Raw genomic sequence first — 12,928 nt, 5'->3', positions numbered from 1 at the left:
CTATTTACAGAGACATGAAGCAGACAGGACATGAATCCCCCCAAGTGATAAGATCCCAGCTGAGTGAGCTGAGCTGCATTAGTTTTTCTTGGAGCAAGATTGCTGAAATGCCAGCTGATGATTCAGCAATTTACTCAAATGTAACATGTTTACTGTCTGAACACTAAATAAAGAAAAGCAGAGTTTGCAAAGGTAACAAGAATGAAGCAATTGGCAGAAAACAGAAGACAATGCTGTTGCATGCTTTAAATTGGTTCTTTGTGTTCGTTCTCTCCTTTTGCTGTTTTTTTCAACACTGCCTTTCAAAGTAAAATTATCAAAATTAAGCCCTACATTCTGAACTCATTAACTTATAACAATCAGGTTTATAAAACAAAGCATGAAAGAGCTTATGCCTCCACGATAATGAAGTTTAGAAACTCAAAATAGTTCTGATTTGAGACCTATGAATCGTCCATTCCTAAGTCTAAAGACTGTCTAACATAAATCATAAAGAAATGTAAAAATTAGCATCGCATCATTTGGCTCTTGGTTAATAAAACTGGTTTCATACTGCAGGGGCATGCAGTAGGCAATTTTATCTCCCATCAGTGAGTGTACCTGTTTGCTCCTTGTGAACTATGGCAAGCTCCCAAGATCCACAAGAAAACGTGCATGGTTGTGTTTTGTATGCTAAAGTAAACCTCATTACCAAGCCAATCAATAGCAGTAATTGGCAGAAAACAGACTCACTATCACCACATTTGTCACTATATGATGGTAGTGCCGCAAATCTAACAGAGAAGACAGAACTCCTGATTGAAAACTAAAGTATTCGCTAAGTATATAAATGCTTGAGCATGCTGCAAGTCTAATAATTTAAAAAATATATATATATAATTTTTTTGGTACTTTTGATTACTTCTTTGAATGTGAACATGTGCGCTCAGTTTTGACTATAGACGTGTATTGGCAAAGCTACAAGATGGTAATCCACCTTGATAAGTAGCGAAGGTTTTTGACAGTTACCAAGAGCTTAAAACTTCTGCTGCCCACCTGCATAACAAGACCGTAAATAGGATTTTATTAAATTATTTCAGAGAACAGAAAAACTCTGTGTACTCCACAAGTGAAAGAAAATCCCCTCTGTTTGGATGATGCAAAGCCTGTTTGATCTTGGTTCTGATCTGGCTCCTTGAGCCTGGAGACATGCAAGTGTTTTTGTATGCCAACCAAACAGGGCTTGGTGATGTTCTGTACCCCCACAAACTGGAGAAGTAATCTGTGAATTTTTTATCAAAGCAAAGTATTGCTCTCCCTTGAGGCTATGGGAGACTCCTCTCTGGTACGTTTTTTTAAAAACATGACCACGGCTTAATAACTGCATTGGTCTGACAATGTTAATACTGTTCCAATCAAAGAAGACAGTTTTTTCTGGATGAATCATTAACGCACCAGTCTTTAAAAATACTCCCACCACATCAGACCTATTTTCTTCTACCATTTAAAAAAGAGAGCTTTCAAATGTCCACATATTAGAAAAATAGAAACTATTCTCCCATGCCTCTTCAATAAATAAAAAGGTTTTCTCTGGGGCTAAAAGGTTTTTTGTTTGTTTTTGGCAGAAAAATAGCTGGAAAACTGAATCTTTCAAATCCATGCACAAAAAACAATTAGTTTCATGCAGTACTGGGAATTTGGCTGCTAACACATTAGGCAGGTAAAATGAAACTGTCTATACAAAAACAACTCAGAATAGCTAATGCTGTTATGAAGCAGGGCCAAGTAAAAGTGCAGAAGAGATTTTCCATGACGAAAAAAGTGCTGTCAAAAATAACAGTGTTGACTAAAAGCCGGCGATTGTGAACACTCCCAACCACTAATCTGGAATCATTGTTTTAGATGGATTACAACACCATACTTATAAATAAATGTTAATAAAAAGAAAAAAAAGACATACAAATTTTGTAAATAAAGACCTACCCTGCAAAAAAGTAGACGCTTGTTTAAAAAAAAGATTTTCTGTTCTGTCTTACAAGTAGAATTATCTTTTAATCTGTAAAATAATCTTAGTTTATTAAAATAAGTCTTAGTAACTAGAATTTCATAAAATATGAATTTTTGGTAAGACCATTTTCCTTACCCCACTGAAAGATTTTTTTGTGCTAATTTTAAGATATTTCTTTTCAAATTTTAAGAATTTTTGACTTATTTCTTAGGGGCCTGTTTTTGCAGTTAAGTGATTCAAACTCTAATTTAAAATTTCAATGTGATTTCTAAATGCAAAATAAATTTTAGTTCTTTAATAAAGTTTAAAAATGATGTATAAAAGGACAGAAACAAGATTAAATAAATATTTTTCTTCAATTTTATAAATCAGGATGATCTCTTCTTTTCCTTGTCCTCGTTTAGGGTTTATATACCTAAACCAGTAAAGGGGCTGTCTTTTCTGTATTCCATTTTAAATTAATCTGTTTTTTTATATAGGCTTAAGATGTTCTTACCTGTTTTAAAAATTGTAATCTACTGGTGCCTGCTGTGGCGCATCGCCTTCAGCTGTTTGTTTCACAGCGGGGGCAAAATCCTTCTAAAGAAAACTGCAGGCCAGCTAACGAAACATGTCAAGGTATATAAGAACATCTTAAACTGTCAAACAAAAAGGAAACTAGTTGCTTCAAATATTGATTAAAGCTTCTTTTTTGGCGTTTCCATGTGGCAAGATATAAACAGTAAGGAACTCATCATGTTGAAGTGATCCTTTTTGGATAGGACAGGTAAATGCATGGTTAAACATTTCTTGGGATTAAGCTGGAGGGCGTAGAGCACAGAAAAGTGAACTGTACACCATGAAAGTACAATTTCACCCTGGTGAAAAAACACCATCTGTCAGGATTACTTTTAAACTCATCAAAAAAATGAAGACACTCCCAAAGCTTCACTCCCTTCCCGAGCCTCCTGCCCTAGCTTGCCATTTTGTTCAAACACTCCTCAGATCACTTGTTAAACCTGCATACTATTAGGCTGTCTGACAATTATTGTGGGATTTTTTCCCCATTTAATTTTCTAAATCTAAGTACAAATAGTTCAAACTTCACTTTAAGTGTCTTATCCTTCCAAACTCTATTAGAAGCAGAGAAAGCTGTGTGGAAATCAAAACTTCAGCTCAAGAGACTGTACTCTAAATATTGTGTACGGTAATTTTTTTCTTTCTTTTTTAAGAGAAACACACATTTACTGTAGGTGTAAAGTCTGAAGGGCACCACAGGGGAGTCGCTGTTCCTCATCAGTCCGTGCTCATTGCCTCATGAATATGCACAAATTCATTCTTTTTAAACGTTGCCAAATACTGAAAATAGTAAAGTAATTATGATGGTAGACATATAATTAACTGTGGGCAAACTGCCATTGTTTTCAGTTGTGTTTTTAATTGTCTGCATTCAGTAAAATAACCTCCAAAGCCCTAAAGCCTAAAGGTGTGAGGCATTAGTTTGCTCTGGTACGGAGCCACATTTCTGCCATGAAGGATGTCTTAGGTTTACTTTTACCAGTGTTACTGGGATTAAACTGAAATGACTGTAGTCCTGATGTGACATGCAATTTTTATACTCAACACTAACCTGTTTTCATTTCATACGATCTTTAAGGAGGATATTGTGTGGATTTTATGTGGTCACTTGCCCAGCAATAGGATTCTAAGTCATTAAAGTTGAGTGAAATTAAAATAAAAAAAAAGTATAAAAGTAAAAGCCATAGAGAGGAAATGTATTATAGATTTAGAGCAAATGGGGAATAAAATTGCTTAGGTTCCAAAAAGATATAAACAAGATGCACACAAACCAATAATTCAATCTACCGTGAGAGAAGAGGTTTAGGAGGATGTAGGTGGGATTTGAGGTTTGTTTGCTCTGCCAGGCTAAATCTTACTATTGAAGGTTTTCTGGACTAAATAGGGCCCTTTGAGACTGGCGTGAGTAGAAACTGGCTGGCCAGCAGATGCTGTGTCCCAAGTACGGATATTACCAGTATGACTGCCATTTCCCTTGGCTTTTCATCTTCAACTCAAGGGACTAAAATAAGATTCCCTAGGGCAAAAAGGGGTTGCAGGAGGAACAAGAGGATCAAGGCTGACTTTGGCCAGACATCATGATGATCTAGGGGAAGATGGGGGAGAAGTGAATTACTTCTTCAGGCACATAAGAAGACTACCATGTTTATCCTGTTTCACTGATGAAGAAAGACTACACTTTTAAGTTGTTTTCACATAATGCACTTTACATGTCATTTGGTGTTTTATAACATTTTTTAATGACTGTTCCTTTTTTTCTCTCTTCTACTCTACTCACTTTTTCCCTGGCTACCTATATCGTGCCCTGTGATTTTTACAGCACTTTTTAGAGCATATTAAGCCAGAAAGCTCCTGAGGTGCATGGTCATCAGAGGAGAATGGTTCCCATTAGCCAGCATCATCATTTCCTTTCTAAGCAGTATCTGTAAGCTCTTTATGGCTGAGCTTCTCCAGCACACTTCTGGGAGGTTGGTTAGGAGACACCAAGAACCGCTGGTTTAGCAACAGGTTATAAAAATCAAAGGATGTGGTTTGAGTTGTTACTAGTGGAAATAAACAAATAAGACACATTTCAGCATTTTGTGTGATAGCTGTGAAGTTAACCGGCAGAAGAACACAGTGTGCCAGAGTCAGTAGCCTGATATGTCTGCCACATGAAAACCTTTCACAGCAGTACTAGAATTGAAACTGTAGCAGTAAAAGGCAGATTAAAGATGACCAAAACTGATGACCAGACTCATTAAATATTTTTTATTTAAAGCTGTAAATTTTGTGAATTAAATTTGAAGTTTTCTGTGTGCATAACTCTCCAGAATGCTTATTTTTTCTTTCTTTAACTCTAGAGTCTGACATAGATTAGACCAGTGTTTTTCAACCAGTGTGCCGCGGCACACTAGTGTGCCGTGGGAGATGGTCAAGTCTGCCGTGGGAAATTGCCCTCATTAACTGATTTAACAACATTTCCCATCTCCAGGATTTCAGCTCTTTGTTCATCCAAACAGGCCATGATAAAACACTGAGGAGTTAGGAATATAAAAGATCATAAAATACTTTTTCTTTGCGTTTATTTTATTTTATTAAAGACATTTGATAAGAATGACTGTACCACTATTCAGCTGCAGCTCGGGCTGTATTTTGGAAAAGTCCCGTTGCTTTAACTGTCTCCACCAATCATTCTTGGGGAGCTTAATCACATGTCATCAGTCTGACCAATCAGAAGTGGTTAAAGTCTTCACTTCCTTGTCCCGATTTAGCTCGTAAAGTCGTTCAGTTCTAACAAAAATACCAGCTAAAGCTCGTCTTTAGCGGTGTAGCTTTCCACAGAATCCAGTATCAGACCGTGGAACAAGTGAACAAAACAATGAAGCTCCGAAAAGCGATCTTCGGCCGTTTTATGCACTACATCTCCCATGATGCATTGGGTTGTGAGAGTGACAGCGCACAAGGAGATCTGTTGTTAAACGTCTTGAAACCAACGAACACACAAACTGTTTTTAAATCTTCTAACTTAACTTTTATTGCATCTTTTAGAAAAAAATAGCTGCAGCTTCCAGCTTTTTCTGTAACAATTATCTCAAAAATGCATGTGAGATTGTGGAGGGAGGGGCTGTAGATCAATACAGACTGAGTTTCTCCTTTTTTTTAATTTTTGGATGCTGGTGTGCCGCGGGATTTTTTTTAAGGTTAAAGTGTGCCGTGGCTCAGAAAAGGTTGAAAAACACTGGATTAGACAAACGAAATCCATCCTTGATGCAAATATTGCAGAAATGATAAGTGAATATATGTCCTACTTTTAAAATCTCTTTTATTCATACAAGAAAAGTACATTTAGACATTTAGCTGGGAAAACTTTGTGATTGACCTGTTTAATTCATCTTTTATTTCCATTATAATTTTAGTTTCTATACAAAGACTTGCAATGTGGACTTGATGGTAGGGTGTGTGAAATAAATACCTCCTTCACCATCTTGGCTCACATCTTAAGATCATATTTTAACCACTAGTAAAAGCTGAAACTCTTTCTGCAGCCCTGATCTGACAAAATAAAGGCAGACATTCCAATAATATTGAAAAATAAAGTTTTAGGATAAGCAAGAACAAGTATGATCCTATTTGTCTCAAGTCGAGCCAGTTCGCAGGGAGACATATAAAGTGAAAGGAAGCAAAGTAAAACTTGGATTAGACTTTCTCATTGAGGAGGTGGGAATGTAATTATAGCTTAGACGAGACAGATGCAAACCTTTGCTTTATAATGAGACCATAATGAGATTATCTGTTGTACATAGCAGCGGTGCATTACCACACTATGAGTAATCAGGTAATGAGGGCTTACAAGAATCAGCAGATTTCTTAATTGACTGCCTGCAGGGTGAGTTTCTGTGCAGGCTTTACACATCTAAAATAAGCATGTTAGGCAGTGCACTTATGTACACTTAAGAACATCTCTTTGACCCTTGATGGGAGTGACAAAGCCCTTGTTTTTTATCCACAAGTGTGTTGCAATGGGAGCTAAACCCAGGAGTAGCCAGTGGAGGGGGCTGGCATCTGTTTGATTCACCTCACAGCCTGTTAGATAGAAAGGACCACTGACATTTTCCCTTGTTGCATATTTATAAGTAGTTTTAATTCATGAACTGTAGAAAGAAATGCAACTGACTTCTATATCAAAGTATTCATCTTCTTCTCCTCCAAATCAAAGATTTATGACGTCAAAGCCTTTTTTGTCTTTCCCACGTGGGTGTCAGTCAGAGAACACTTTGAAGCTAAGAAAAAAAGCATCATTTAAATCAGTTTTATTCAAAGGATGGATGCCACATGGAGTAACATGAGATGACATGACATGTTATTTTTCTCCTCTGTGACTGCGTGAATCATAATTAAAGTGTATTGTGTTGGTGAGAGGGAGTGCAAAAAAAAGTGCATGTTGCATTATGTTTTTATCCTTCATGCTTGTCTGTCCACAAGGACATCCTGACACCTGCCAGTGAAATGAGGCATATGGTGCTTGACTGCCCACAGGTGTAGTGTGAGTTCCGTGTCTTCTGATGTGGGTTGTGATGTGTTTGCCTGCAGGACTCATGTGAGCCATCCCTTGCAGATAAAGGCAGCTTTCTTCTAGTGTTCACACCACATCTTTAGAAGTTGTCCCATCGGCTGGTGGAGGTCACTGTCCTCCCAGGGTCCATTTACCAGTTTGTTTTTTATGTGTGTATGTAAAGGGTGTAAATCTTAAGATGGCCAATGCGCTTAAAAGTCTAGGGGGATTCCACTGCATTGATCTTTGCTCAAGGGTTGCCATGCTGCAATGCTAGTTGCTAGGTTAGCTGTAAGCTCAGATGTGTATCCCTGGTCTCCCTGTATTTGGAACCCTGCAACAGGCCCACTTTCACTACAAAAGTTTCCTAAGAAGAAGAAGGATAGTTCCCATAGGCAACATGTAGACCCACTAGCACCCACATCTATCGGATGTTTGTGAGTGTACTTTTTTTTAAGGCTTTGAGGATGAAGCCTTAATAGTTGTCCTATATTTTTGGGGCAGTTGGAGTTCTTTAATTAGATTTGCTTAACCTTTAGCATCAATGTATTGGGTAGAGTCAGGATTTTGGTTTTAAGTAAAGGTTACACTCAAAATTATGGCACTGCTATTAATTTAGGAGATTCCTTGGCATATGGGCTGACAAAGACATTTTGTATATAAAGAAAAACCCTCCCAATAGCTCTGTAAAGTTATTTTATTAGTAGATTAGTATTGCCGACATAATAAAAACAGCACAAGTTTAACCCAGATTCTGCAAGGATCTATACATTTTTCTCCACTCCTTCTAAACTAATATCGCTGGCCATCAATAAAAGGTAGACTGTAAAGCATCCCTTATGCCGTAAAGCATAAAGGAACATTGTTTGACTACTTGGTAGAGCAAATGTTTGAATAAAACAGTGACATGAGGGCCTTAGGAAACAACAGTGACCCATAAATTTTAGCATTCTTCTCCTGTCCTTCTTAAAGCAGTGTCAGGATGCCAATGCTCCATAGACACCAATGAGACCATCAATCTTATTTCTGTCCAAAAGTCTGAAAGAGGATTGGTGGCACTAAATAAAACTGAGTTTACCCAGGAATTTTTAAAAACAAATGGCTTAAAGAGTTATTTATTTGACTTCTGACCATAGTGAGGTAAATTTATCACATGTAAAAAAGGCTGAAAGCTGTAGGAAATGTCAAAGATTAGTTTCCTTTCTCTACTTTTCTTAGCTACAGAAAGTATCTGAATTTTTTTTTATTTTTGATTATCGGGAGTGAGGCAGTTGTGCAATTTGAGGTGAATAGCTCATTTTATCACAGAGTGGAGGAGTTTAACTTTTGACCTTTTGCTGCTTGGTGAAGAAGTCACCAGTTACCAGTGTTTGGCAGAACACCTGTATAAAGGTGTATTGGTTGTAAGATAGTGCTGAGTTGGCAAGTGTTATGGCTCTGAGAGATCTGAATAAGTGGAAAGACATTTGTTTCTTTTAAGTTGGTTAAAAACTAGTTGAGCAACTACACTTTTCAAGCCAAAAAGTTAGATTTAGGGCTGTTTTTCTTCCCCCTTTGGCCTGGCCAATCTAGATTTGAAATGATGCAGAGCAATGCAAGATTAATTTACAAATTAATGGAAGCAGTCTAAAACGGCTAAAAACTTGAGCAACATACTGTCATCATTTGTCACACGAAGTCTTGACACAATCACAGCTCTGTGATTTTGAGCATTGTTAGGTACAAGTTCAATATAAAAAGGACAACAACAAAAAACACAAAAACTCAGGAAGAGTATAACAAATGTATTCAAGGAAAATCTTTGCCAAGATTAAAGGAGATTAAATTAAAGAAATCTTCTTGTTACAAGGTGAAATAACAAACATCTAGCGCACTATAGTAGCTTAAATTGACTCAGTAATTGAATTTATGACTACAAAACAAGGGTAGTGTGAAATGCTCGTTATCATTTTTTTATATTATTCATAGATCAAGAGAATGCAAACAAAGCAGTAGCCATAATAATTTAACACTACATTACATAAATTTAATCAAGGTTATTTTACTAAAATAAAAAAATATAAACTTGAAAAAAACAGCAACCAGTACAACAGCGTTTCTATTAGCACAAAAAAAAAAACATGGATGTTTAATGATGTTGGAAGGCTGAGCTGCTTCTGTTTATGTTTAGATGTTGACTGACATTTTTCAGTTTCATTACTGACCTTTAAGAAAAACTAACTCTCTAGAGTTTATCTTCAGGACTAATTTTGTTCAGTTACTCTAATGTCTGACACCATTTTCTCATCACCCCATGTTTGAAGCTGCCTAATTAATTATGACTTCAAAGTGGAACTTGATGTGAAAGTCCTTCAGAATGTTCAAACGGTTCAAACAGCTCAGTGTTGATACCAACAACCTTTGTTGCAATACAATGGACTTGCTGTGAGCCTGCCTATTGGGTTGTGTTGTATCAATCGGACTCAAGAGAGCAGAGCTGGTATTGACATAATAATGTTGTTGTTTTATTTTTCCTTTTTTATATTTTTTGTCCTTTATTTTTTAAGTGAGGGACTATAATGTCACCCTCATAAAAACTGTCACCTGTTTAATAATTATGCTGATTGACAGCTCTGTTTGAGGAAAAAAAAAAACAGACAGCTGTGTGAATAAATGCCACCTCTGCCATCTTTGAATAATCACAAATGTATTGCTTTTGCAGAAAATGAACAAAAGATATGGAAAGAGGTCAACGTTTCACATTTTCATCACTAATTAGGAAGGCATGTTTCAATGTTCATGTGTGCATCATGAGCTGCATGAATCTTTTGTTGTGTGCATGCTCACATTTATGTGTCTGCCTGTGTGGATGGTGAAAACTGTGTCAGAGGTCACTTCTGTTAATGGAAGATCGCCACGAGGCAGAGCCAGCGGCCTCGTGAAAATCCAGACCCATGAGCTCCTTTACTACCCCCACCCCCTCCATCCGCCTGCCATCAACCGCTTAGCGGGGAGTGTTGCCACAAGGTCAAGGTAGCCGTGTGAGTTCAAAGAGAAGGAAACAGATAGAATGAGTGAGAAAAGAATCAAGAGACTGACCTTCAACAACCATCTACAGCAGAGCTTTGTATTTCCAAAATTAAGCCTTTATCATGTGTTGTTCTGTGAACAACAGGCAGTGCAGAGCCACACTGAAATAGGGGGTTTAAAGCTAACGGTAGCACATTTGTACACGTTTCTGTAAAGAGCCTAATAGTTGCCTTGAAAATTCATGAAGCCATCAAAAATGATCGTATATTATTTTTTGTTACTCATAGTAGTGTGATGACTTGCTGCAGCCAAGTTCACAGAGAAACTTTTTTCACTGTTGTATTGACAGCAAAAAGGAATTATAGAAGCATCCAGAAGACATGTAAAAATACAAAATGACATACACAATCAAACTAAAACTCACAACCTACTTTGTTAGGTACAGCTGTCCTGAATTTCTAATCAGTCAATCACATGGCAGCAACTCAATGCATTTAGGCATGTAGACATGGTCAAGACAATCTGCTGCAGTTTATACTGAGTATCAGAATGGGGAAGAAAGGTGTCTTTAGTGACTTTGAACGTGGCATGGCTTTTGTTACCAGATGGGCTGGACTAAGTATTTCAGAAACTGCTGATCTGCTGTGATTTTCACCCACAACCATCTCTAGGGTTTACACAGAATGGTCCCAAAAAAAAAAGAGAAAATATCCAGTGAGCAGCAGTTCTGTTGACAGGAATGCCTTGTTGATGCAGGAGGTCAGAGGACACCAACCAGACTGGTTCCAGCTGATAGAAATGCAACAGTAACTCAAATTATCACTGGTTACAACTGAAGTCTGCAGAAGAGCATCTCTGAAGGCACAACACATCCAACCTTAAGGCAGATGTGCTACAGCAGCAGAAGACCACACCAGGCGCCACTCCTGTCAGCTAAGAACAATAATCTAAGGCTACAATTCACACAGACTCACCAAAATTGGAAAATAGAAGATTGGAAAAACATTGTCTGATGAGTATTCATTTCTGCTGCGACATTAGGATGGTAGGGTCAAAATTTGGCGTCTACAACTTATAAGCATGGATCCATCCTGCCTTGTATCAATAGTTCAAGCTGCTGCTGGTGGTGTAGTAGTGTGTGGGATATTTTCTTGGCACACCTTGGGTCCCTTAGTACTAAATAAGCATTTTTACAATGCCACAGCCTACCTGAGTATTGTTGATGACCATGTCCATCCCTTTATGATCACAGTGTACCATCTTATGATGGTTACTTACAGCAGGATAGCGTGCCATGTCATAAAACTTTGAATCATCTCGTACTGGTTTCTTGAACATGACATTAAGTTCACTTGACTGAAATGGCCTCCAAAGTCACCAGATGTCAACCAATAGAGCACTTTTGGTGGAACAGGAGATTGCCATCATGATGTGCAGCCGACAAATCTGCAGCAACTGCGTGATGCTTTCATGTCAATATGGACCAAACTCTGTTACTTATGTTTTCCCTGGGCTTTTCTGTCCAAAAACATGCTTCATTGGTTGATTGGTGAGCTCTCTGTGTGTATGTGCTCTGTGAGGAACTGGTAAACTGTCCAGAATGTGTCCTGCCTTTGTACTAAGGTAGCTGTGATAGGCTCCAGCAACCCACATGACCCTGCACAGGACAAAGCAGGAAAGGAAGATTAATAGGGGGCATACAAGATTAGCTAAATATGATTAAAAATGATTTAATATATATGTTCTGCAATTATTGCATTTTATTTTTTCTTCTGTAAGCTTTTTGTCTTTTTCCCTTTTTTTTAACTGACAATACATTTCTGTGCATGGCTCTGTGATAAGAAGTGTCTGCTTAGTCATTCTGCCGTGTGATGTGCCACTGAAAGGAGAAAATCTCATCAGTTGAAAACATAGAAGACTTTGGGAAAGCAGTGTGTGTCTTTCCTTTGCATAGGCATGAGGATTTCATCTGTGAGCCAACCCTGGCAGTGAGCTAAGCAAGCAAACCAAAAGAAAATCTGATGAGATGAAAACGGAAAGTCATTTCTCTCACTTGTTTTATTTAATTATTTGTGTTAATTGTCTTTAATGCAGTAATTATTATTGTAATTTACACTTTCCATCATTCTCTATGTGTATTCTCGTTGTTTTCTATCATTCATCATCTTGGCTAAAAACTTGGATCCACCTCTTCTTCATTCTGGCCAGGCTTGTTAGAGGCAGCTGTTGTTGCTTCTTGGCCAGCGGAAAGTGAAAGTTTCTCCACACACTCAAACTACCCATCTGGAGAGGCATTAGTGGCAAAGATCACTTGTGCACCAATTCTCACACACTTAGCCAACACAGATGTCAACAAGGTTTTCAAACTGTTCATTTCATATTCCATCTTGTATAATCAGATGTACAAAGATTCACAAGAGCCATTTCCTTTTCCTCAGTGACCCAGTTTACAGCACGTTTGAATAGGAAATAGAATCTAGCGTAACCGCTTTTATACCAGCCCAGACGGCAAACGCACTTTTATACATGCTGACATATCTCACTAACATCCAGTTTGGAGCTTCTGTTTCTCTTTTTTTGGTGTCACTGTTTGTTTCCTATTTTAAAAACACTTTACAAATGGGATCAGAGTTGAACTTTCCTGATGGAGAACATGTGTCACTAAACATTGTCGCAATGGGAGAGGAATCTCAATGTGCCACTGCTGGCCTTGAAGTTGTCTCAAGTGATTGATTCCATCTGTCCTGATATGAACGATGAAGGATACTCTTCCTCCTCGTGCTTTAAGCCAAACTGTTTTCTTCTTCCAGCCATGTCTTACAACCTCTAATCCTGTTTTT

The 12,928-nt window shown here is 37.7% G+C and overlaps 1 protein-coding gene across 1 annotated transcript in view; it reads left to right on the top strand.

Moving 5' to 3' along the window:
- Nucleotides 1–12,928, top strand: part of LOC105356240 (glypican-5-like) — a 78,859-nt gene that overhangs the window by 60,696 nt on the left and 5,235 nt on the right. The gene's annotated exons all lie outside the window — the stretch shown is intronic.

Source organism: Oryzias latipes, chromosome 17 (genome assembly GCF_002234675.1).
Source record: "Oryzias latipes chromosome 17, ASM223467v1".
In the NCBI taxonomy this organism is placed as follows: domain Eukaryota; kingdom Metazoa; phylum Chordata; class Actinopteri; order Beloniformes; family Adrianichthyidae; genus Oryzias; species Oryzias latipes.
This window is presented reverse-complemented; position numbering and strand designations above follow the sequence as displayed.